The sequence below is a fragment of the Haemaphysalis longicornis genome, unplaced genomic scaffold (assembly GCF_048455015.1).
Source record: "Haemaphysalis longicornis isolate Haplotype H1 unplaced genomic scaffold, Haemaphysalis longicornis Haplotype H1 scaffold_11, whole genome shotgun sequence".
In the NCBI taxonomy this organism is placed as follows: Eukaryota; Metazoa; Arthropoda; class Arachnida; order Ixodida; family Ixodidae; genus Haemaphysalis; species Haemaphysalis longicornis.
In genome coordinates, this window is record NW_027526214.1 from 18,397,193 (window position 1) to 18,421,389 (window position 24,197).

The 24,197-nt window shown below is 47.5% G+C and overlaps 4 non-coding genes across 4 annotated transcripts; all 4 read left to right on the plus strand.

Moving 5' to 3' along the window:
• Positions 1–2,538: 2,538 nt before the first annotated feature.
• Trnap-ugg (transfer RNA proline (anticodon UGG)) lies at positions 2,539–2,610 on the plus strand. Its single transcript has one exon. It is a non-coding gene; the product is annotated as a tRNA-Pro (tRNA).
• A 2,803-nt stretch (positions 2,611–5,413) lies between these two features.
• Positions 5,414–5,485, plus strand: Trnar-ucu (transfer RNA arginine (anticodon UCU)). The gene has a single exon. It is a non-coding gene; the product is annotated as a tRNA-Arg (tRNA).
• A 14,648-nt stretch (positions 5,486–20,133) lies between these two features.
• Positions 20,134–20,205, plus strand: Trnap-ugg (transfer RNA proline (anticodon UGG)). Its single transcript has one exon. It is a non-coding gene; the product is annotated as a tRNA-Pro (tRNA).
• A 2,800-nt stretch (positions 20,206–23,005) lies between these two features.
• Trnar-ucu (transfer RNA arginine (anticodon UCU)) lies at positions 23,006–23,077 on the plus strand. The gene has a single exon. It is a non-coding gene; the product is annotated as a tRNA-Arg (tRNA).
• Positions 23,078–24,197: the final 1,120 nt, after the last annotated feature.

The window sequence follows — 24,197 nt, forward strand, 5'->3', positions numbered from 1 at the left end:
TATTTCCCCAACGAGCCCCTCATTTCCTTACTATATTATTCTGCGAAAGCCTAGAGAGGGTCTCGATTCTGGCAGCCTTGATGCCTAGTTGGCATAAGAGGGCTTCCCGCCTGTTACCCGCTCATGACAGGCTGTAGACGTTCGAGTCACGCCCCGGGGGTTGAAAAGAAGGTCCCCTTCTCCCTCGTGTAGTCTGAGTGGCGCTGGCTACCACCCTCAAGCGTCAGATACACTTCTAGTAAATATAAATAGCCAAGAAAGTGAAGGAGAACACAGTCGCCCAGATAGCCGAATTGGTAAGGCATTCGAGATCTAATCGAAAGGCGTGGGTTCGGTCCCCACTCTGGTCGCGTGTTTTTCTTTCTTTCTTTCTTCCGTATATTAAAAAAAATTATTAACTTCAATTACCGTACTAAAAAAAAAGAGCCTAACCACACCCCTATGCCACCTTTGGCGTTGTAGACTGCCGACCTATCTTTCTGTATTTCCCCAACGAGCCCCTGATTTCCTTACTATATTATTCTGCAAGAGCCTAGCGAGGGTCTCGATTCTGGTAGCCTTGATGCCTAGGTGGCATAAGAGGGCTTCCCGCCAGTTACCCGCTCATGACAGGCTGTTGACGTTCGAGTCATGCCCCGGGGGTTGAAGAGAAGGTCCCCTTCTCCCCGTGTAGTCTTAGTGGCGCTGGTTACCACCCTCAAGCGTCAGATACACTTCTAGTAAATATAAATAGCCAAGAAAGTGAAGGAGAACACAGTCGCCCTGATAGCCTAATTGGTAAGGCATTCGAGATGTAATTGAAAGGCGTGGATTCGGTCCCCACTCTGGGCGCGTGTTTTTCTTTCTTTCTTTCTTCCATACATTAAAAAAAATATTAACTTCAATTACCGTACTAAAAAAAAAGAGCCTAACCACACCCCTATGGCTCCTTTGGCGTTTTAGACTGCTGACCTATATTTCTGTATTTCCTCAACGAGCCCCTCATTTTTCTTACAATATTATTCTGCGAAAGCGTAGCGAGGGTCTCGGCTCTGGCAGCCTTGATGCCTAGGTAGCATAAGAGGGCTTCCCTTCAGTTACCCGCTCATGAAAGGCTGTACACGTTCGAGTCACGCCCCGGGGGTTGAAAAGAAGGTCCCCTTCTCCCCGTGTAGTCAGAGCGGCGCTGGCTACCACCCTGAAGCGTCAGATACACCTGTAGTAAATATAAATAGCCCAGAAAGTTAAGGAGAACACAGTCGCCCAGATAGCCGAATTGGTAAGGCACTCGTCATGTTATCGAAAGGCGTGGGATCGGTCCCCACTCTGGGCACGTGTTTTTCTTTCTTTCTTTCTTCTGTATATTTAAAAAAAATGTTTACTTCATTAACCGTAGTGAAAAAGAAAAGAGCCTAACCACACCCCTATGCCTCCTTCGGCGTTTTAGACTGCTGACCTATCTTTCTGTATTTCCTCAACGAGCCCCTCATTTTCCTTACTATATTATTCTGCGAAAGCGTAGCGAGGGTCTCACCTCTGGCAGCCTTGATGCCTAGGTAGCATAAGAGGGCTTCCCTTCAGTTACCCGCTCATGAAAGGCTGTCCATGTTCGAGTCACGCCCCGGGGGGTTAAAAAGAAGGGCCCCTTCTCCCTGTGTAGTCAGAGCGGCGCTGGCTACCACCCTGAAGCGTCAGATACACCTGTAGTAAATATAAATAGCCCAGAAAGTTAAGGAGAACTCAGTCGCCCAGATAGCCGAATTGGTAAGGCATTCGACATGTTATCGAAAGGCGTGGGTTCGGTCCCCACTCTGGGAGCGTGTTTTTTTTCTTTCTTTCGTCTGTATATTAAAAAAAATTACTTCATTAACCATAGTGAAAAAGAAAAGAGCCTAACCCCCCCCCCCTATGCCTCCTTTGGAAATACAGAAATACCCCTATGCCTCCTTTGGCGTTTTAGACTGCTGACCTATCTTTCTGTATTTCCGCAACGAGCCCCTCATTTTCCTTACACCCTGAAGCATCAGATACACGTCTAGTAAATATAAATAGCCCAGAAAGTTAAGGAGAACACAGTCGCCCAGATAGCCGAATTGGTAAGGCATTCGAAATGTTATCGAAAGGCGTGGGTTCGGTCCCCACTCTGGGCGCGTGTTTTTCTTTCTTTCTTCTGTATATTTAAAAAAAAATGTTTACTTCATTACCCGTGGTGAAAAAGAAAAGAGCCTAACCACACCCCTATGCCTCCTTTGGCGTTTTAGACTGCTGACCTATCTTTCTGTATTTCCTCAACGAGCCCCTCATTTTCCTTACTATAATATTCTGCGAAAGCGTAGCGAGGGTCTCGGCTCTGGCAGCCTTGATGCCTAGGTAGCATAAGAGGTCTTCCCGCCAGTTATCCGCTCATGACAGGCTGTAGACGTTCGAGTCACGCCCCGGGGGTTGAAAAGAAGGTCTTTTTCTCTCCGTGTAGTCAGAGTGGGGCTGGCTACCACCCTGAAGTGTCAGATACACCTCTAGTAAATATAAATAGCCCAGAAAGTTAAGGAGAACACAGTCGCCCAGATAGCCGAATTGGTAAGGCATTCGACATGGTATCGAAAGGCGTGGGTTCGGTTCCCACTCTGGGCGCGTGTTTTTCTTTCTTTCTTCTGTATATTTAAAAAAATGTTTACGTCATTAACCGTAGTGAAAAAGAAGAGAGCCTAAGCACACCCATATACCTCCTTTGGCGTTTTAGACTGCTCACATATCTTTCTGTATTTCCTCAACGAGCCCCTCATTTTCCTTACTATATTATTCTGCGAAAGCGTAGCGAGGGTCTCGGCTCTTGCAGCCTTGATGCCTAGGTAGCATAAGAGGGCTTCCCGCCAGTTACCTGCTCATGACAGGCTGTAGACGTTCGAGTCAGGCCCTGGGGGTTGAAAAGAAGGTCCCCTTCTCCCCGTGTAGTCAGAGTGGCGCTGGCTACCACCCTCAAGCGTCAGATACACCTCTAGTAAATATAAATAGCCCAGAAAGTTAAGGAGAACACAGTCGCCCAGATAGCCGAATTGGTAAGGCATTCGACATGTTATCGAAAGGCGTGGGTTCGGTCCCCACTCTGGGCGCGTGTTTTTCTTTCTTTCTTTCTTCCGTATATTATAAAATATATATATTAACTTCAATTACCGTACTAAAAAAGGAGCCTAACCACACCCCTATGCCTCCTTTGGCGTTGTAGCCTGCCGACTTATCTTTCTGTATTTCCCCAACGAGCCCCTCATTTCCTTACTATATTATTCTGCGAAAGCCTAGCGAGGGTCTCGATTCTGGCAGCCTTGATGCCTAGGTGGCATAAGAGGGCTTCCCGCCAGTTACCCGCTCATGACAGGCTGTAGGCGTTCGAGTCACGCCCCGGGGGTTGAAAAGAAGGTCCCCTTCTTCCCGTGTAGTCTGAGTGGCGCTGGCTACCACCCTCAAGCGGCAGATACACTTCTAGTAAATATAAATAGCCAAGAAAGTGAAGGAGAACACAGTCGCCAAGATAGCCGAATTGGTAAGGCATTCGAGATCTAATCGAAAGGCGTGGGTTCGGTCCCCACTCTGGGCGCGTGTTTTTCTTTCTTTCTTCCGTATATTAAAAAAATATTAACTTCAATTACCTTACTAAAAAAAAGAGCCTAACCACACCCCTATGCCTCCTCTGGCGTTGTAGACTGCCGACTTATCTTTCTTTATTTCCCCAACGAGCCCCTCATTTCCTTACTATATTATTCTGCGAAAGCCTAGCGAGGGTCTCGATTCTGGCAACCTTGATGCCAAGGTGGCATAAGAGGGCTTCCCGCCAGTTACCCGCTCATGACAGGCTGTAGACGTTCGAGTCACGCCCCGGAGGTTGAAGAGAAGGTCCCCTTCTCCCCGTGTAGTCTGAGTGGCGCTGGCTACCACCCTCAAGCGTCAGATACACTTCTAGTAAATATAAATAGCCAAGAAAGTGAAGGAGAACACAGTCGCCCTGATAGCCTAATTGGTAAGGCATTCGAGATCTAATCGAAAGGCGTGGGTTCGGTCCCCACTCTGGGCGCGTGTTTTTCTTTCTATCTTTGTTCCGTATATTAAAAAAAAGTATTAACTTAAATACCGTACTAAAAAAAAAGAACCTAACCACACCCCTATGCCTCCTTTGGCGTTGTAGACTGCCGACTTATCTTTCTGTATTTCCCCAACGAGCCCCTCATTTCCTTACTATATTATTCTGCGAAAGCCTAGAGAGGGTCTCGATTCTGGCAGCCTTGATGCCTAGTTGGCATAAGAGGGCTTCCCGCCTGTTACCCGCTCATGACAGGCTGTAGACGTTCGAGTCACGCCCCGGGGGTTGAAAAGAAGGTCCCCTTCTCCCTCGTGTAGTCTGAGTGGCGCTGGCTACCACCCTCAAGCGTCAGATACACTTCTAGTAGATATAAATAGCCAAGAAAGTGAAGGAGAACACAGTCACCCAGATAGCCGAATTGGTAAGGCATTCGAGATCTAATCGAAAGGCGTGGGTTCAGTCCCCACTCTGGGCGTGTGTTTTTCTTTCTTTCTTTCGTCCGTATATAAAAAAAAAATATTAACTTCAATTACCGTAAAAAAAAAGAGCCTAACCACACCCCTATGCCTCCTTTGGCGTTGTAGACTGCCGACTTATCTTTCTGTATTTCCCCAACGAGCCCCTCATTTCCTTACTATATTATTCTGCGAAAGCCTAGCGAGGGTCTCGATCCTGGCAGCCTTGATGCCTAGGTGGCATAAGAGGGGTTCCCGCCAGTTACCCGCTCATGACAGGCTGTAGACGTTCGAGTCACGCCCCGGGGGTTGAAAAGAAGGTCCCCTTCTCCCCGTGTAGTCTGAGTGGCGCTGGCTACCACCCTCAAGCGTCAGATACACTTATAGTAAATATAAATAGCCAAGAAAGTGAAGGAGAACACAGTCGCCCAGATAGCCGAATTGGTAAGGCATTCGAGATGTAATTGAAAGGCGTGGGTTCGGTCCCCACTCTGGGTGCGTGTTTTTCTTTCTTTCTTTCTTCCATACATTAAAAAAAAATATTAACTTCAATTACCGTACTAAAAAAAAAGAGCCTAACCACACCCCTATGCCTCCTTTGGCGTTGTAGACTGCCGACTTATCTTTCTGTATTTTCCCAACGAGCCCCTCATTTCCTTACTATATTATTCTGCGAAAGCCTAGCGAGGGTCTCGATTCTGGCAGCCTTGATGCCAAGGTAGCATAAGAGGGCTTCCCGCCAGTTACCCGCTCATGATAGGCTGTAGACATTCCAGTCACGCCCCGGGGGTTGAAAAGAAGGTCCCCTTCTCCCCGTGTAGTCTGAGTGGCGCTGGCTACCACCCTCAAGCGTCAGATACACTTCTAGTTAATATAAATAGCCAAGAAAGTGAAGGAGAACACAGTCGCCCAGATAGCCGAATTGGTAAGGCATTCGACATCTAATCGAAAGGCGTGGGTTCAGTCCCCACTCTGGGCGTGTGTTTTTCTTTCTTTCTTCCGTATATTAAAAAAAATATTAACTTCAATTACCGTAAAAAAAAGAGCCTAACCACACCCCTATGCCTCCTTTGGCATTGTAGACTGCCGACTTATCTTTCTGTATTTCCCCAACGAGCCCCTCATTTCCTTACTATATTATTCCGCGAAAGCCTAGCGAGGGTCTCGATCCTGGCAGCCTTGATGCCTACGTGGCATAAAAGGGGTTCCCGCCAGTTACCCGCTCATGACAGGCTGTAGACGTTCGAGTCACGCCCCGGAGGTTGAAAAGAAGGTCCCCTTCTCCCCGTGTAGTCTGAGTGGCGCTGGCTACCACCCTCAAGCGTCAGATACACTTCTAGTAAATATAAATAGCCAAGAAAGTGAAGGAGAACACAGTCGCCCAGATAGCCGAATTGGTAAGGCATTCGAGATGTAATCGAAAGGCGTGGGTTCGGTCCCCACTCTGGGCGCGTGTTTTTCTTTCTTTCTTTCTTCCCTATATTAAAAAAAAATATTAACTTCAATTACCGTACTAAAAAAAAGAGCCTAACCACACCCCTATGCCTCCTTTGGCATTGTAGACTGCCGACTTATCTTTCTGTATTTCCCCAACGAGCCCCTCATTTCCTTACTATATTATTCTGCGAAAGCCTAGCGAGGGTCTCGATTCTGGCAACCTTGATGCCAAGGTGGCATAAGAGGGCTTCCCGCCAGTTACCCGCTAATGACAGGCTGTAGACGTTTGAGTCACGCCCCGGGGGTTGAAGAGAAGGTCCCCTTCTCCCCGTGTAGTCTGAGTGGCGCTGGCTACCACCCTCAAGCGTCAGATACACTTCTAGTAATTATAAATAGCCAAGAAAGTGAAGGAGAACACAGTCGCCCAGATATCCGAATTGTTAAGGCATTCGAGATCTAATCGAAAGGTGTGGGTTCGGTCCCCGTTCTGTGCGCGTTTTTCTTTCTTTCTTTCTTCCGCATTATAAAAAAAAATATTAACTTCAATTACCGTACTAAAAAAAAGAGCCTAACCACACCCCTATGCCTCATTTGGCGTTGTAGACTGCCGACTAATCTTTCTATATTTCCACAACCAGCCCCTCATTTCCTTACTATATTATTTAGCGAAAACCTAGCGAGGGTCTCGATTCTGCCAGCCTTGATGCCTAGGTGGCATAAGAGGGCTTCCCGCCAGTTATACGCTCATGACAGGCTGTAGACGTTCGAGTCACGCCCCGGGGGTTGAAAAGAAGGTCCCCTTCTCCCCGTGTAGTCTTAGTGGCGCTGGCTACAACCCTCAAGCGTCAGATACAGTTCTAGTAAATATAAATAGCCAAGAAAGTGAAGGAGAACACAGTCGCCCTGATAGCCTAATTGGTAAGGCATTCGAGATCTAATCGAAAGGCGTGGGTTCGGTCCCCACTCTGGGCGCGTGTTTTTCTTTCTTTCTTTGTTCCGTATATTAAAAAAAGTATTAACTTAAATACCGTACTAAAAAAAAGAGCCTAACCACACCCCTATGCCTCCTTTGGCGTTGTAGACTGCCGACTTATCTTTCTGTATTTCCCCAACGAGCCCCTCATTTCCTTACTATATTAGTCTGCGAAAGCCTAGAGAGGGTCTCGATTCTGGCATCCATGATGCCTAGGTGGCATAAGAGGGCTTCCCGCCAGTTACCCGCTCATGACAGGCTGTAGACGTTCGAGTCATGCCCCGGGGGTTGAAAAGAAGGTCCCCTTCTCCCCGTGTAGTCTGAGTGGCGCTGGCTACCACCCCCAAGTGTCAGATACACTTCTAGTAAATATAAATAGCCAAGAAAGTGAAGGAGAACACAGTCGTCCAGATAGCCGAATTGGTAAGGCATTCGAGATCTAATCGAAAGGCGTGGGTTCGGTCCCCACTCTGGGTGCGTGTTTTTCTTTCTTTCTTTCTTCCGTATATTATAAAATATATATATTAACTTCAATTACCGTACTAAAAAAGGAGCCTAACCACACCCCTATGCCTCCTTTGGCGTTGTAGACTGCCGACTTATCTTTCTGTATTTCCCCAGCGAGCCCCTCATTTCCTTACTATATTATTCTGCGAAAGCCTAGCGAGGGTCTCGATTCTGGCAGCCTTGATGCCTAGGTGGCATAAGAGAGCTTCCCGCCAGTTACCTGCTCATGACAGGCTGTTGGCGTTCGAGTCACGCCCCGGGGGTTGAAAAGAAGGTCCCCTTCTTCCCGTGTAGTCTGAGTGGCGCTGGCTACCACCCTCAAGCGGCAGATACACTTCTAGTAAATATAAATAGCCAAGAAAGTGAAGGAGAACACAGTCGCCCAGATAGCCGAATTGGTAAGGCATTCGAGATCTAATCGAAAGGCGTGGGTTCGGTCCCCACTCTGGGCGCGTGTTTTTCTTTCTTTCTTTCTTCCGTATATTAAAAAAATATTAACTTCAATTACCGTACTAAAAAAAAGAGCCTAACCACACCCCTATGCCTCCTTTGGCGTTGTAGACTGCCGACTTATCTTTCTTTATTTCCCCAACGAGCCCCTCATTTCCTTACTATATTATTCTGCGAAAGCCTAGCGAGGGTCTCGATTCTGGCAACCTTAATGCCAAGGTGGCCTTAGAGGGCTTCCCGCCAGTTACCCGCTCATGACAGGCTGTAGACGTTCGAGTCACGCCCCGGGGGTTGAAGAGAAGGTCCCCTTCTCCCCGTGTAGTCTGAGTGGCGCTGGCTACCACCCTCAAGCGTCAGATACACTTCTAGTAATTATAAAGAGCCAAGAAAGTGAAGGAGAACACAGTCGCCCAGATATCCGAATTGTTAAGGCATTCGAGATCTAATCGAAAAGTGTGGGTTCGGTCCCCGTTCTGTGCGCGTTTTTCTTTCTTTCTTTCTTCCGCATATTAAAAAAAATATTAACTTCAATTACCGTACTAAAAAAAAGAGCCTAACCACACCCCTATGCCTCATTTGGCGTTGTAGACTGCCGACTAATCTTTCTATATTTCCACAACGAGCCCCTCATTTCCTTACTATATTATTTAGCGAAAACATAGCGAGGGTCTCGATTCTGCCAGCCTTGATGCCTAGGTGGCATAAGAGGGCTTCCCGCCAGTTATACGCTCATGACAGGCTGTAGACGTTCGAGTCACGCCCCGGGGGTTGAAAAGAAGGTCCCCTTCTCCCCGTGTAGTCTTAGTGGCGCTGGCTACCACCCTCAAGCGTCAGATACACTTCTAGTAAATATAAATTGCCAAGAAAGTGAAGGAGAACACAGTCGCCCTGATAGCCTAATTGGTAAGGCATTCGAGATCTAATCGAAAGGCGTGGGTTCGGTCCCCACTCTGGGCGCGTGTTTTTCTTTCTTTCTTTGTTCCGTATATTAAAAAAAGTATTAACTTAAATACCGTACTAAAAAAAAAGAGCCTAACCACACCCCTATGCCTCCTTTGGCGTTGTAGACTGCCGACTTATCTTTCTGTATTTCCCCAACGAGCCCCTCATTTCCTTACTATATTATTCTGCGAAAGCCTAGAGAGGGTCTCGATTCTGGCAGCCTTGATGCCTAGTTGGCATAAGAGGGCTTCCCGCCTGTTACCCGCTCATGACAGGCTGTAGACGTTCGAGTCACGCCCCGGGGGTTGAAAAGAAGGTCCCGTTCTCCCTCGTGTAGTCTGAGTGGCGCTGGCTACCACCCTCATGCGTCAGATACACTTCTAGTAAATATAAATAGCCAAGAAAGTGAAGGAGAACACAGTCGCCCAGATAGCCGAATTGGTAAGGCATTCGAGATCTAATCGAAAGGCGTGGGTTCGGTCACCACTCTGGGCGCGTGTTTTTCTTTCGTTCTTTGTTCCATATATTAAAAAAGTATTAACTTCAATTACCGTACTAAAAAAAAGAGCCTAACCACACCCCTATGCCTCCTTTGGCGTTGTAGACTGCCGACTTATCTTTCTGTATTTCCCCAACGAGCCCCTCATTTCCTTACTATATTAGTCTGCGAAAGCCTAGAGAGGGTCTCGATTCTGGCGGCCTTGATGCCTAGGTGGCATAAGAGGGCTTCCCGCCAGTTACCCGCTCATGACAGGCTGTAGACGTTCGAGTCATGCCCCGGGGGTTGAAAAGAAGGTACCCTTCTCCCCGTGTAGTCTGAGTGGCGCTGGCTACCACCCCCAAGTGTCAGATACACTTCTAGTAAATATAAATAGCCAAGAAAGTGAAGGAGAACACAGTCGCCCAGATAGCCGAATTGGTAAGGCATTCGAGATCTAATCGAAAGGCGTGGGTTCGGTCCCCACTCTGGGTGCGTGTTTTTCTTTCTTTCTTTCTTCCGTATATTATAAAATATATATATTAACTTCAATTACCGTACTAAAAAAGGAGCCTAACCACACCCCTATGCCTCCTTTGGCGTTGTAGACTGCCGACTTATCTTTCTGTATTTCCCCAACGAGCCCCTCATTTCCTTACTATATTATTCTGCGAAAGCCTAGCGAGGGTCTCGATTCTGGCAGCCTTGATGCCTGGGTGGCATAAGAGGGCTTTTCGCCAGTTACCCGCTCATGACAGGCTGTAGATGTTCGAGTCACGCCCCGGGGGTTGAAAAGAAGGGCCCCTTCTCCCCGTGTAGTCTGAATGGCGCTGGCTACTACCCTCAAGCGTCAGATACACTTCTAGTAAATATAAATAGCCAAGAAAGTGAAGGAGAACACAGTCGCCCAGATAGCCGAATTGGTAAGGCATTCGAGATCTTATCGAAAGGCGTGGGTTCGGTCCCCACTCTGGGCGCGTGTTTTTCTTTCTTTCTTTCTTCCATACATTAAAAAATATTAACTTCAATTACCGTACTAAAAAAAAGAGCCTAACCACACCCCTATGCCTCCTTTGGCATTGTAGAATGCCGACTTATCTTTCTGTATTTCCCCAACGAGCCCCTCATTTCCTTACTATATTATTCTGCGAAAGCCTAGCAAGGGTCTCGATTCTGGCAGCCTTGATGCCTAGGTGGCATAAGAGGGCTTCCCGCCAGTTACCCGCTCATGACAGGCTGTAGACGTTCGATTCACGCCCCGGGGGTTGAAAAGAAGGTCCCCTTCTCCCCGTGTAGTCTGAGTGGCGCTGGCTACCACCCTCAAGCGTCAGATAGACTTCTAGTAAATATAAATAGCCAAGAAAGTGAAGGAGAACACAGTCGCCCAGATAGCCGAATTGGTAAGGCATTCGTGATCTAATCGAAAGGCGTGGGTTCGGTCCCCAGTCTGGGCGCGTGTTTTTCTTTCTTTCTTTCTTCCGTATATTAAAAAAATATTAACTTCAATTACCGTACTAAAAAAAAGAGCCTAACCACACCCCTATGCCTCATTTGGCGTTGTAGACTGCCGAATAATCTTTCTATATTTCCACAACGAGCCCCTCATTTCCTTACTATATTATTTAGCGAAAACCTAGCGAGGGTCTCGATTCTGCCAGCCTTGATGCCTAGGTGGCATAAGAGGGCTTCCCGCCAGTTATACGCTCATGACAGGCTGTAGACCTTCGAGTCACACCCCGGGGGTTGAAAAGAAGGTCCCCTTCTCCCCGTGTAGTCTTAGTGGCGCTGGCTACCACCCTCAAGCGTCAGATACACTTCTAGTAAATATAAATAGCCAAGAAAGTGAAGGAGAACACAGTCGCCCTGATAGCCTAATTGGTAAGGCATTCGAGATCTAATCGAAAGGCGTGGGTTCGGTCCCCACTCTGGGCGCGTGTTTTTCTTTCTTTCTTTGTTCCGTATATTAAAAAAAAGTATTAACTTAAATACCGTACTAAAAAAAAAGAGCCTAACCACACCCCTATGCCTCCTTTGGCGTTGTAGACTGCCGACTTATCTTTCTGTATTTCCCCAACGAGCCCCTCATTTCCTTACTATATTATTCTGCGAAAGCCTAGAGAGGGTCTCGATTCTGGCAGCCTTGATGCCTAGTTGGCATAAGAGGGCTTCCCGCCTGTTACCCGCTCATGACAGGCTGTAGACGTTCGAGTCACGCCCCGGGGGTTGAAAAGAAGGTCCCCTTCTCCCTCGTGTAGTCTGAGGGGCGCTGGCTACCACCCTCAAGCGTCAGATACACTTCTAGTAAATATAAATAGCCAAGAAAGTGAAGGAGAACACAGTCGCCCAGATAGCCGAATTGGTAAGGCATTCGAGATCTAATCGAAAGGCGTGGGTTCGGTCACCACTCTGGGCGCGTGTTTTTCTTTCTTTCTTTGTTCCGTATATTAAAAAAAAGTATTAACTTCAATTACCGTACTAAAAAAAAAAGAGCCTAACCACACCCCTATGCCTCCTTTGGCGTTGTAGACTGCCGACTTATCTTTCTGTATTTCCCCAACGAGCCCCTCATTTCCTTACTATATTAGTCTGCGAAAGCCTAGAGAGGGTCTCGATTCTGGCAGCCTTGATGCCTAGGTGGCATAAGAGGGCTTCCCGCCAGTTACCCGCTCATGACAGGCTGTAGACGTTCGAGTCATGCCCCGGGGGTTGAAAAGAAGGTACCCTTCTCCCCGTGTAGTCTGAGTGACGCTGGCTACCACCCCCAAGTGTCAGATACACTTCTAGTAAATATAAATAGCCAAGAAAGTGAAGGAGAACACAGTCGCCCAGATAGCCGAATTGGTAAGGCATTCGAGATCTAATCGAAAGGCGTGGGTTCGGTCCCCACTCTGGGTGCGTGTTTTTCTTTCTTTCTTTCTTCCGTATATTATAAAATATATATATTAACTTCAATTACCGTACTAAAAAAGGAGCCTAACCACACCCCTATGCCTCCTTTGGCGTTGTAGACTGCCGACTTATCTTTCTGTATTTCCCCAACGAGCCCCTCATTTCCTTACTATATTATTCTGCGAAAGCCTAGCGAGGGTCTCGATTCTGGCAGCCTTGATGCCTAGGTGGCATAAGAGGGCTTCCCGCCAGTTACCCGCTCATGACAGGCTGTAGGCGTTCGAGTCACGCCCCGGGGGTTGAAAAGAAGGTCCCCTTCTCCCCGTGTAGTCTGAATGGCGCTGGCTACTACCCTCAAGCGTCAGATACACTTCTAGTAAATATAAATAGCCAAGAAAGTGAAGGAGAACACAGTCGCCCAGATAGCCGAATTGGTAAGGCATTCGAGATCTTATCGAAAGGCGTGGGTTCGGTCCCCACTCTGGGCGCGTGTTTTTCTTTCTTTCTTTCTTCCATACATTAAAAAAATATTAACTTCAATTACCGTACTAAAAAAAAGAGCCTAACCACACCCCTATGCCTCCTTTGGCATTGTAGAATGCCGACTTATCTTTCTGTATTTCCCCAACGAGCCCCTCATTTCCTTACTATATTATTCTGCGAAAGCCTAGCAAGGGTCTCGATTCTGGCAGCCTTGATGCCTAGGTGGCATAAGAGGGCTTCCCGCCAGTTACCCGCTCATGACAGGCTGTAGACGTTTGATTCACGCCCCGGGGGTTGAAAAGAAGGTCCCCTTCTCCCCGTGTAGTCTGAGTGGCGCTGGCTACCACCCTCAAGCGTCAGATACACTTCTAGTAAATATAAATAGCCAAGAAAGTGAAGGAGAACACAGTCGCCCAGATAGCCGAATTGGTAAGGCATTCGAGATCTAATCGAAAGGCGTGGGTTCGGTCCCCAGTCTGGGCGCGTGTTTTTCTTTCTTTCTTTCTTCCGTATATTAAAAAAATATTAACTTCAATTACCGTACTAAAAAAAAGAGCCTAACCACACCCCTATGCCTCCTTTGGCGTTGTAGACTGCCGACTTATCTTTCTGTATTTCCCCAACGAGCCCCTCATTTTCTTACTATATTATTCTGCGAAAGCCTAGCGAGGGTCTCGATTCTGGCAGCCTTGATGCCAAGGTAGCATAAGAGGGCTGCCTGCCAGTTACCCGCTCATGACAGGCTGTAGACGTTCGAGTCACGCCCCGGGGGTTGAAAAGAAGGTCCCCTTCTCCCCGTGTAGTCTGAGTGGCGCTGGCTACCACCCTCAAGCGTCAGATACACTTCTAGTAAATATAAATAGCCAAGAAAGTGAAGGAGAACACAGTCGCCCAGATAGCCGAATTGGTAAGGCATTCGAGATCTAATCGAAAGGCGTGGGTTCGGTCCCCACTCTGGGCGCGTGTTTTTCTTTCTTTCTTTCTTCCGTATATTAAAAAAATATTAACTTCAATTACCGTACTAAAAAAAAGAGCCTAACCACACCCCTATGCCTCCTTTGGCGTTGTAGACTGCCGACTTATCTTTCTTTATTTCCCCAACGGGCCCCTCATTTCCTTACTATATTATTCTGTGAAAGCCTAGCGAGGGTCTCGATTCTGGCAGCCTTGATGCCTGGGTGGCATAAGAGGGCTTTTCGCCAGTTACCCGCTCATGACAGGCTGTAGATGTTCGAGTCACGCCCCGGGGGTTGAAAAGAAGGGCCCCTTCTCCCCGTGTAGTCTGAATGGCGCTGGCTACTACCCTCAAGCGTCAGATACACTTCTAGTAAATATAAATAGCCAAGAAAGTGAAGGAGAACACAGTCGCCCAGATAGCCGAATTGGTAAGGCATTCGAGATCTTATCGAAAGGCGTGGGTTCGGTCCCCACTCTGGGCGCGTGTTTTTCTTTCTTTCTTTCTTCCATACATTAAAAAATATTAACTTCAATTACCGTACTAAAAAAAAGAGCCTAACCACACCCCTATGCCTCCTTTGGCATTGTAGAATGCCGACTTATCTTTCTGTATTTCCCCAACGAGCCCCTCATTTCCTTGCTATATTATTCTGCGAAAGCCTAGCAAGGGTCTCGATTCTGGCAGCCTTGATGCCTAGGTGGCATAAGAGGGCTTCCCGCCAGTTACCCGCTCATGACAGGCTGTAGACGTTCGATTCACGCCCCGGGGGTTGAAAAGAAGGTCCCCTTCTCCCCGTGTAGTCTGAGTGGCGCTGGCTACCACCCTCAAGCGTCAGATAGACTTCTAGTAAATATAAATAGCCAAGAAAGTGAAGGAGAACACAGTCGCCCAGATAGCCGAATTGGTAAGGCATTCGTGATCTAATCGAAAGGCGTGGGTTCGGTCCCCAGTCTGGGCGCGTGTTTTTCTTTCTTTCTTTCTTCCGTATATTAAAAAAATATTAACTTCAATTACCGTACTAAAAAAAAGAGCCTAACCACACCCCTATGCCTCATTTGGCGTTGTAGACTGCCGACTAATCTTTCTATATTTCCACAACGAGCCCCTCATTTCCTTACTATATTATTTAGCGAAAACATAGCGAGGGTCTCGATTCTGCCAGCCTTGATGCCTAGGTGGCATAAGAGGGCTTCCCGCCAGTTATACGCTCATGACAGGCTGTAGACGTTCGAGTCACGCCCCGGGGGTTGAAAAGAAGGTCCCCTTCTCCCCGTGTAGTCTTAGTGGCGCTGGCTACCACCCTCAAGCGTCAGATACACTTCTAGTAAATATAAATAGCCAAGAAAGTGAAGGAGAACACAGTCGCCCTGATAGCCTAATTGGTAAGGCATTCGAGATCTAATCGAAAGGCGTGGGTTCGGTCCCCACTCTGGGCGCGTGTTTTTCTTTCTTTCTTTGTTCCGTATATTAAAAAAAGTATGAACTTAAATACCGTACTAAAAAAAAAGAGCCTAACCACACCCCTATGCCTCCTTTGGCGTTGTAGACTGCCGACTTATCTTTCTGTATTTCCCCAACGAGCCCCTCATTTCCTTACTATATTATTCTGCGAAAGCCTAGAGAGGGTCTCGATTCTGGCAGCCTTGATGCCTAGTTGGCATAAGAGGGCTTCCCGCCTGTTACCCGCTCATGACAGGCTGTAGACGTTCGAGTCACGCCCCGGGGGTTGAAAAGAAGGTCCCGTTCTCCCTCGTGTAGTCTGAGTGGCGCTGGCTACCACCCTCAAGCGTCAGATACACTTCTAGTAAATATAAATAGCCAAGAAAGTGAAGGAGAACACAGTCGCCCAGATAGCCGAAGTGGTAAGGCATTCGAGATCTAATCGAAAGGCGTGGGTTCGGTCACCACTCTGGGCGCGTGTTTTTCTTTCTTTCTTTGTTCCGTATATTAAAAAAAAGTATTAACTTCAATTACCGTACTAAAAAAAAAAGAGCCTAACCACACCCCTATGCCTCCTTTGGCGTTGTAGACTGCCGACTTATCTTTCTGTATTTCCCCAACGAGCCCCTCATTTCCTTACTATATTAGTCTGCGAAAGCCTAGAGAGGGTCTCGATTCTGGCAGCCTTGATGCCTAGGTGGCATAAGAGGGCTTCCCGCCAGTTACCCGCTCATGACAGGCTGTAGACGTTCGAGTCATGCCCCGGGGGTTGAAAAGAAGGTCCCCTTCTCCCCGTGTAGTCTGAGTGGCGCTGGCTACCACCCCCAAGTGTCAGATACACTTCTAGTAAATATAAATAGCCAAGAAAGTGAAGGAGAACACAGTCGCCCAGATAGCCGAATTGGTAAGGCATTCGAGATCTAATCGAAAGGCGTGGGTTCGGTCCCCACTCTGGGCGCGTGTTTTTCTTTCTTTCTTTCTTCCGTATATTAAAAAAAAATATTAACTTCAATTACCGTACTAAAAAAAAAGAGCCTAACCACACCCCTATGCCTCCTTTGGCGTTGTAGACTGCCGACTTATCTTTCTGTATTTTCCCAACGAGCCCCTCATTTCCTTACTATATTATTCTGCGAAAGCCTAGCGAGGGTCTCGATTCTGGCAGCCTTGATGCCAAGGTAGCATAAGAGGGCTTCCCGCCAGTTACCCGCTCATGATAGGCTGTAGACATTCCAGTCACGCCCCGGGGGTTGAAAAGAAGGTCCCCTTCTCCCCGTGTAGTCTGAGTGGCGCTGGCTACCAACCTCAAGCGTCAGATACACTTCTAGTAAATATAAATAGCCAAGAAAGTGAAGGAGAAGACAGTCGCCCAGATATCCGAATTGTTAAGGCATTCGAGATCTAATCGAAAGGCGTGGGTTCGGTCCCCACTCTGGGCGCGTGTTTTTCTTTCTTTCTTTCTTCCGTATATTAAAAAAAATTATTAACTTCAATTACCGTACTAAAAAAAAAAGAGCCTAACCACACCCCTATGCCACCTTTGGTGTTGTAGACTGCCGACCTATCTTTCTGTATTGCCCCAACGAGCCCCTCATTTCCTTACTATATTATTCTGCAAGAGCCTAGCGAGGGTCTCGATTCTGGTAGCCTTGATGCCTAGGTGGCATAAGAGGGCTTCCCGCCAGTTACCCGCTCATGACAGGCTGTAGACGTTCGAGTCATGCCCCGGGGGTTGAAGAGAAGGTCCCCTTCTCCCCGTGTAGTCTTAGTGGCGCTGGTTACCACCCTCAAGCGTCAGATACACTTCTAGTAAATATAAATAGCCAAGAAAGTGAAGGAGAACACAGTCGCCCTGATAGCCTAATTGGTAAGGCATTCGAGATCTAATCGAAAGGCGTGGGTTCGGTCCCCACTCTGGGCGCGTGTTTTTCTTTCTTTCTTTGTTCCGTATATTAAAAAAAAGTATTAACTTAAATACCGTACTAAAAAAAAGAGCCTAACCACACCCCTATGCCTCCTTTGGCGTTGTAGACTGCCGACTTATCTTTCTGTATTTCCCCAACGAGCCCCTCATTTCCTTACTATATTATTCTGCGAAAGCCTAGAGAGGGTCTCGATTCTGGCAGCCTTGATGCCTAGTTGGCATAAGAGGGCTTCCCGCCTGTTACCCGCTCATGACAGGCTGTAGACGTTCGAGTCACGCCCCGGGGGTTGAAAAGAAGGTCCCCTTCTCCCTCGTGTAGTCTGAGTGGCGCTGGCTACCACCCTCAAGCGTCAGATACACTTCTAGTAAATATAAATAGCCAAGAAAGTGAAGGAGAACACAGTCGCCCAGATAGCCGAATTGGTAAGGCATTCGAGATCTAATCGAAAGGCGTGGGTTCGGTCACCACTCTGGGCGCGTGTTTTTCTTTCTTTCTTTGTTCCGTATATTAAAAAAAAGTATTAACTTCAATTACCGTACTAAAAAAAAGAGCCTAACCACACCCCTATGCCTCCTTTGGCGTTGTAGACTGCCGACTTATCTTTCTGTATTTCCCCAACGAGCCCCTCATTTCCTTACTATATTAGTCTGCGAAAGCCTAGAGAGGGTCTCGATTCTGGCAGCCTTGATGCCTAGGTGGCATAAGAGGGCTTCCCGCCAGTTACCCGCTCATGACAGGCTGTAGACGTTCGAGTCATGCCCCGGGGGTTGAAAAGAAGGTCCCCTTCTCCCCGTGTAGTCTGAGTGGCGCTGGCTACCACCCTCAAGCGTCAGATACACTTCTAGTAAATATAAATAGCCAAGAAAGTGAAGGAGAACACAGTCGCCCAGATATCCGAATTGTTAAGGCATTCGAGATCTAATCGAAAGGCGTGGGTTCGGTCCCCACTCTGGTCGCGTGTTTTTCTTTCTTTCTTTCTTCCGTATATTAAAAAAAATTATTAACTTCAATTACCGTACTAAAAAAAAAGAGCCTAACCACACCCCTATGCCACCTTTGGCGTTGTAGACTGCCGACCTATCTTTCTGTATTTCCCCAACGAGCCCCTGATTTCCTTACTATATTATTCTGCAAGAGCCTAGCGAGGGTCTCGATTCTGGTAGCCTTGATGCCTAGGTGGCATAAGAGGGCTTCCCGCCAGTTACCCGCTCATGACAGGCTGTTGACGTTCGAGTCATGCCCCGGGGGTTGAAGAGAAGGTCCCCTTCTCCCCGTGTAGTCTTAGTGGCGCTGGTTACCACCCTCAAGCGTCAGATACACTTCTAGTAAATATAAATAGCCAAGAAAGTGAAGGAGAACACAGTCGCCCTGATAGCCTAATTGGTAAGGCATTCGAGATGTAATTGAAAGGCGTGGATTCGGTCCCCACTCTGGGCGCGTGTTTTTCTTTCTTTCTTTCTTCCATACATTAAAAAAAAATATTAACTTCAATTACCGTACTAAAAAAAAAGAGCCTAACCACACCCCTATGGCTCCTTTGGCGTTTTAGACTGCTGACCTATATTTCTGTATTTCCTCAACGAGCCCCTCATTTTTCTTACAATATTATTCTGCGAAAGCGTAGCGAGGGTCTCGGCTCTGGCAGCCTTGATGCCTAGGTAGCATAAGAGGGCTTCCCTTCAGTTACCCGCTCATGAAAGGCTGTACACGTTCGAGTCACGCCCCGGGGGTTGAAAAGAAGGTCCCCTTCTCCCCGTGTAGTCAGAGCGGCGCTGGCTACCACCCTGAAGCGTCAGATACACCTCTAGTAAATATAAATAGCCCAGAAAGTTAAGGAGAACACAGTCGCCCAGATAGCCGAATTGGTAAGGCACTCGTCATGTTATCGAAAGGCGTGGGATCGGTCCCCACTCTGGGCACGTGTTTTTCTTTCTTTCTTTCTTCTGTATATTTAAAAAAAATGTTTACTTCATTAACCGTAGTGAAAAAGAAAAGAGCCTAACCACACCCCTATGCCTCCTTCGGCGTTTTAGACTGCTGACCTATCTTTCTGTATTTCCTCAACGAGCCCCTCATTTTCCTTACTATATTATTCTGCGAAAGCGTAGCGAGGGTCTCGGCTCTGGCAGCCTTGATGCCTAGGTAGCATAAGAGGGCTTCCCTTCAGTTACCCGCTCATGAAAGGCTGTCCATGTTCGAGTCACGCCCCGGGGGGTTAAAAAGAAGGGCCCCTTCTCCCTGTGTAGTCAGAGCGGCGCTGGCTACCACCCTGAAGCGTCAGATACACCTGTAGTAAATATAAATAGCCCAGAAAGTTAAGGAGAACTCAGTCGCCCAGATAGCCGAATTGGTAAGGCATTCGACATGTTATCGAAAGGCGTGGGTTCGGTCCCCACTCTGGGAGCGTGTTTTTTTTCTTTCTTTCGTCTGTATATTAAAAAAAATTACTTCATTAACCATAGTGAAAAAGAAAAGAGCCTAACCCCCCCCCCCTATGCCTCCTTTGGAAATACAGAAATACCCCTATGCCTCCTTTGGCGTTTTAGACTGCTGACCTATCTTTCTGTATTTCCGCAACGAGCCCCTCATTTTCCTTACACCCTGAAGCATCAGATACACGTCTAGTAAATATAAATAGCCCAGAAAGTTAAGGAGAACACAGTCGCCCAGATAGCCGAATTGGTAAGGCATTCGAAATGTTATCGAAAGGCGTGGGTTCGGTCCCCACTCTGGGCGCGTGTTTTTCTTTCTTTCTTCTGTATATTTAAAAAAAAATGTTTACTTCATTACCCGTGGTGAAAAAGAAAAGAGCCTAACCACACCCCTATGCCTCCTTTGGCGTTTTAGACTGCTGACCTATCTTTCTGTATTTCCTCAACGAGCCCCTCATTTTCCTTACTATAATATTCTGCGAAAGCGTAGCGAGGGTCTCGGCTCTGGCAGCCTTGATGCCTAGGTAGCATAAGAGGTCTTCCCGCCAGTTATCCGCTCATGACAGGCTGTAGACGTTCGAGTCACGCCCCGGGGGTTGAAAAGAAGGTCTTTTTCTCTCCGTGTAGTCAGAGTGGGGCTGGCTACCACCCTGAAGTGTCAGATACACCTCTAGTAAATATAAATAGCCCAGAAAGTTAAGGAGAACACAGTCGCCCAGATAGCCGAATTGGTAAGGCATTCGACATGGTATCGAAAGGCGTGGGTTCGGTTCCCACTCTGGGCGCGTGTTTTTCTTTCTTTCTTCTGTATATTTAAAAAAATGTTTACGTCATTAACCGTAGTGAAAAAGAAGAGAGCCTAAGCACACCCATATACCTCCTTTGGCGTTTTAGACTGCTCACATATCTTTCTGTATTTCCTCAACGAGCCCCTCATTTTCCTTACTATATTATTCTGCGAAAGCGTAGCGAGGGTCTCGGCTCTTGCAGCCTTGATGCCTAGGTAGCATAAGAGGGCTTCCCGCCAGTTACCTGCTCATGACAGGCTGTAGACGTTCGAGTCAGGCCCTGGGGGTTGAAAAGAAGGTCCCCTTCTCCCCGTGTAGTCAGAGTGGCGCTGGCTACCACCCTAAGCGTCAGATACACCTCTAGTAAATATAAATAGCCCAGAAAGTTAAGGAGAACACAGTCGCCCAGATAGCCGAATTGGTAAGGCATTCGACATGTTATCGAAAGGCGTGGGTTCGGTCCCCACTCTGGGCGCGTGTTTTTCTTTCTTTCTTTCTTCCGTATATTATAAAATATATATATTAACTTCAATTACCGTACTAAAAAAGGAGCCTAACCACACCCCTATGCCTCCTTTGGCGTTGTAGCCTGCCGACTTATCTTTCTGTATTTCCCCAACGAGCCCCTCATTTCCTTACTATATTATTCTGCGAAAGCCTAGCGAGGGTCTCGATTCTGGCAGCCTTGATGCCTAGGTGGCATAAGAGGGCTTCCCGCCAGTTACCCGCTCATGACAGGCTGTAGGCGTTCGAGTCACGCCCCGGGGGTTGAAAAGAAGGTCCCCTTCTTCCCGTGTAGTCTGAGTGGCGCTGGCTACCACCCTCAAGCGGCAGATACACTTCTAGTAAATATAAATAGCCAAGAAAGTGAAGGAGAACACAGTCGCCAAGATAGCCGAATTGGTAAGGCATTCGAGATCTAATCGAAAGGCGTGGGTTCGGTCCCCACTCTGGGCGCGTGTTTTTCTTTCTTTCTTCCGTATATTAAAAAAATATTAACTTCAATTACCTTACTAAAAAAAAGAGCCTAACCACACCCCTATGCCTCCTTTGGCGTTGTAGACTGCCGACTTATCTTTCTGTATTTCCCCAACGAGCCCCTCATTTCCTTACTATATTATTCTGCGAAAGCCTAGAGAGGGTCTCGATTCTGGCAGCCTTGATGCCTAGTTGGCATAAGAGGGCTTCCCGCCTGTTACCCGCTCATGACAGGCTGTAGACGTTCGAGTCACGCCCCGGGGGTTGAAAAGAAGGCCCCCTTCTCCCTCGTGTAGTCTGAGTGGCGCTGGCTACCACCCTCAAGCGTCAGATACACTTCTAGTAGATATAAATAGCCAAGAAAGTGAAGGAGAACACAGTCACCCAGATAGCCGAATTGGTAAGGCATTCGAGATCTAATCGAAAGGCGTGGGTTCAGTCCCCACTCTGGGCGTGTGTTTTTCTTTCTTTCTTTCGTCCGTATATAAAAAAAAATATTAACTTCAATTACCGTAAAAAAAAAGAGCCTAACCACACCCCTATGCCTCCTTTGGCGTTGTAGACTGCCGACTTATCTTTCTGTATTTCCCCAACGAGCCCATCATTTCCTTACTATATTATTCTGCGAAAGCCTAGCGAGGGTCTCGATCCTGGCAGCCTTGATGCCTAGGTGGCATAAGAGGGGTTCCCGCCAGTTACCCGCTCATGACAGGCTGTAGACGTTCGAGTCACGCCCCGGGGGTTGAAAAGAAGGTCCCCTTCTCCCCGTGTAGTCTGAGTGGCGCTGGCTACCACCCTCAAGCGTCAGATACACTTATAGTAAATATAAATAGCCAAGAAAGTGAAGGAGAACACAGTCGCCCAGATAGCCGAATTGGTAAGGCATTCGAGATGTAATTGAAAGGCGTGGGTTCGGTCCCCACTCTGGGCGCGTGTTTTTCTTTCTTTCTTTCTTCCCTATATTAAAAAAAATATTAACTTCAATTACCGTACTAAAAAAAAGAGCCTAACCACACCCCTATGCCTCCTTTGGCGTTGTAGACTGCCGACTTATCTTTCTGTATTTCCCCAACGAGCCCCTCATTTCCTTACTATATTATTCTGCGAAAGCCTAGCGAGGGTCTCGATTGTGGCAGCCTTGATGCCAAGGTGGCATAAGAGGGCTTCCCGCCAGTTACCCGCTCATGACAGGCTTTAGACGTTCGAGTCACGCCCCGGAGGTTGAAGAGAAGGTCCCCTTCTCCACGTGTAGTCTGAGTGGCGCTGGCTACCACCCTCAAGCGTCAGCTACAGTTCTAGTAATTATAAATAGCCAACAAAGTGAAGGAGAACACAGTCGCCCAGATAGCCGAATTGGTAAGGCATTCGAGATCTAATCGAATGGTGTGGGTTCGGTCCCCACTCTGGGCGCGTGTTTTTCTTTCTTTCTTTCTTCCATACATTAAAAAAAAATATTAACTTCAATTACCGTACTAAAAAAAAAGAGCCTAACCACACCCCTATGCCTCCTTTGGCGTTGTAGACTGCCGACTTATCTTTCTGTATTTTCCCAACGAGCCCCTCATTTCCTTACTATATTATTCTGCGAAAGCCTAGCGAGGGTCTCGATTCTGGCAGCCTTGATGCCAAGGTAGCATAAGAGGGCTTCCCGCCAGTTACCCGCTCATGATAGGCTGTAGACATTCCAGTCACGCCCCGGGGGTTGAAAAGAAGGTCCCCTTCTCCCCGTGTAGTCTGAGTGGCGCTGGCTACCACCCTCAAGCGTCAGATACACTTCTAGTTAATATAAATAGCCAAGAAAGTGAAGGAGAACACAGTCGCCCAGATAGCCGAATTGGTAAGGCATTCGACATCTAATCGAAAGGCGTGGGTTCAGTCCCCACTCTGGGCGTGTGTTTTTCTTTCTTTCTTTCTTCCGTATATTAAAAAAAATATTAACTTCAATTACCGTAAAAAAAAGAGCCTAACCACACCCCTATGCCTCCTTTGGCATTGTAGACTGCCGACTTATCTTTCTGTATTTCCCCAACGAGCCCCTCATTTCCTTACTATATTATTCCGCGAAAGCCTAGCGAGGGTCTCGATCCTGGCAGCCTTGATGCCTAGGTGGCATAAGAGGGGTTCCCGCCAGTTACCCGCTCATGACAGGCTGTAGACGTTCGAGTCACGCCCCGGAGGTTGAAAAGAAGGTCCCCTTCTCCCCGTGTAGTCTGAGTGGCGCTGGCTACCACCCTCAAGCGTCAGATACACTTCTAGTAAATATAAATAGCCAAGAAAGTGAAGGAGAACACAGTGCCCAGATAGCCGAATTGGTAAGGCATTCGAGATGTAATCGAAAGGCGTGGGTTCGGTCCCCACTCTGGGCGCGTGTTTTTCTTTCTTTCTTTCTTCCCTATATTAAAAAAAAATATTAACTTCAATTACCGTACTAAAAAAAAGAGCCTAACCACACCCCTATGCCTCCTTTGGCGTTGTAGACTGCCGACTTATCTTTCTGTATTTCCCCAACGAGCCCCTCATTTCCTTACTATATTATTCTGCGAAAGCCTAGCGAGGGTCTCGATTCTGGCAACCTTGATGCCAAGGTGGCATAAGAGGGCTTCCCGCCAGTTACCCGCTAATGACAGGCTGTAGACGTTCGAGTCACGCCCCGGGGGTTGAAGAGAAGGTCCCCTTCTCCCCGTGTAGTCTGAGTGGCGCTGGCTACCACCCTCAAGCGTCAGATACACTTCTAGTAATTATAAATAGCCAAGAAAGTGAAGGAGAACACAGTCGCCCAGATATCCGAATTGTTAAGGCATTCGAGATCTAATCGAAAGGTGTGGGTTCGGTCCCCGTTCTGTGCGCGTTTTTCTTTCTTTCTTTCTTCCGCATTATAAAAAAAAATATTAACTTCAATTACCGTACTAAAAAAAAGAGCCTAACCACACCCCTATGCCTCATTTGGCGTTGTAGACTGCCGACTAATCTTTCTATATTTCCACAACCAGCCCCTCATTTCCTTACTATAT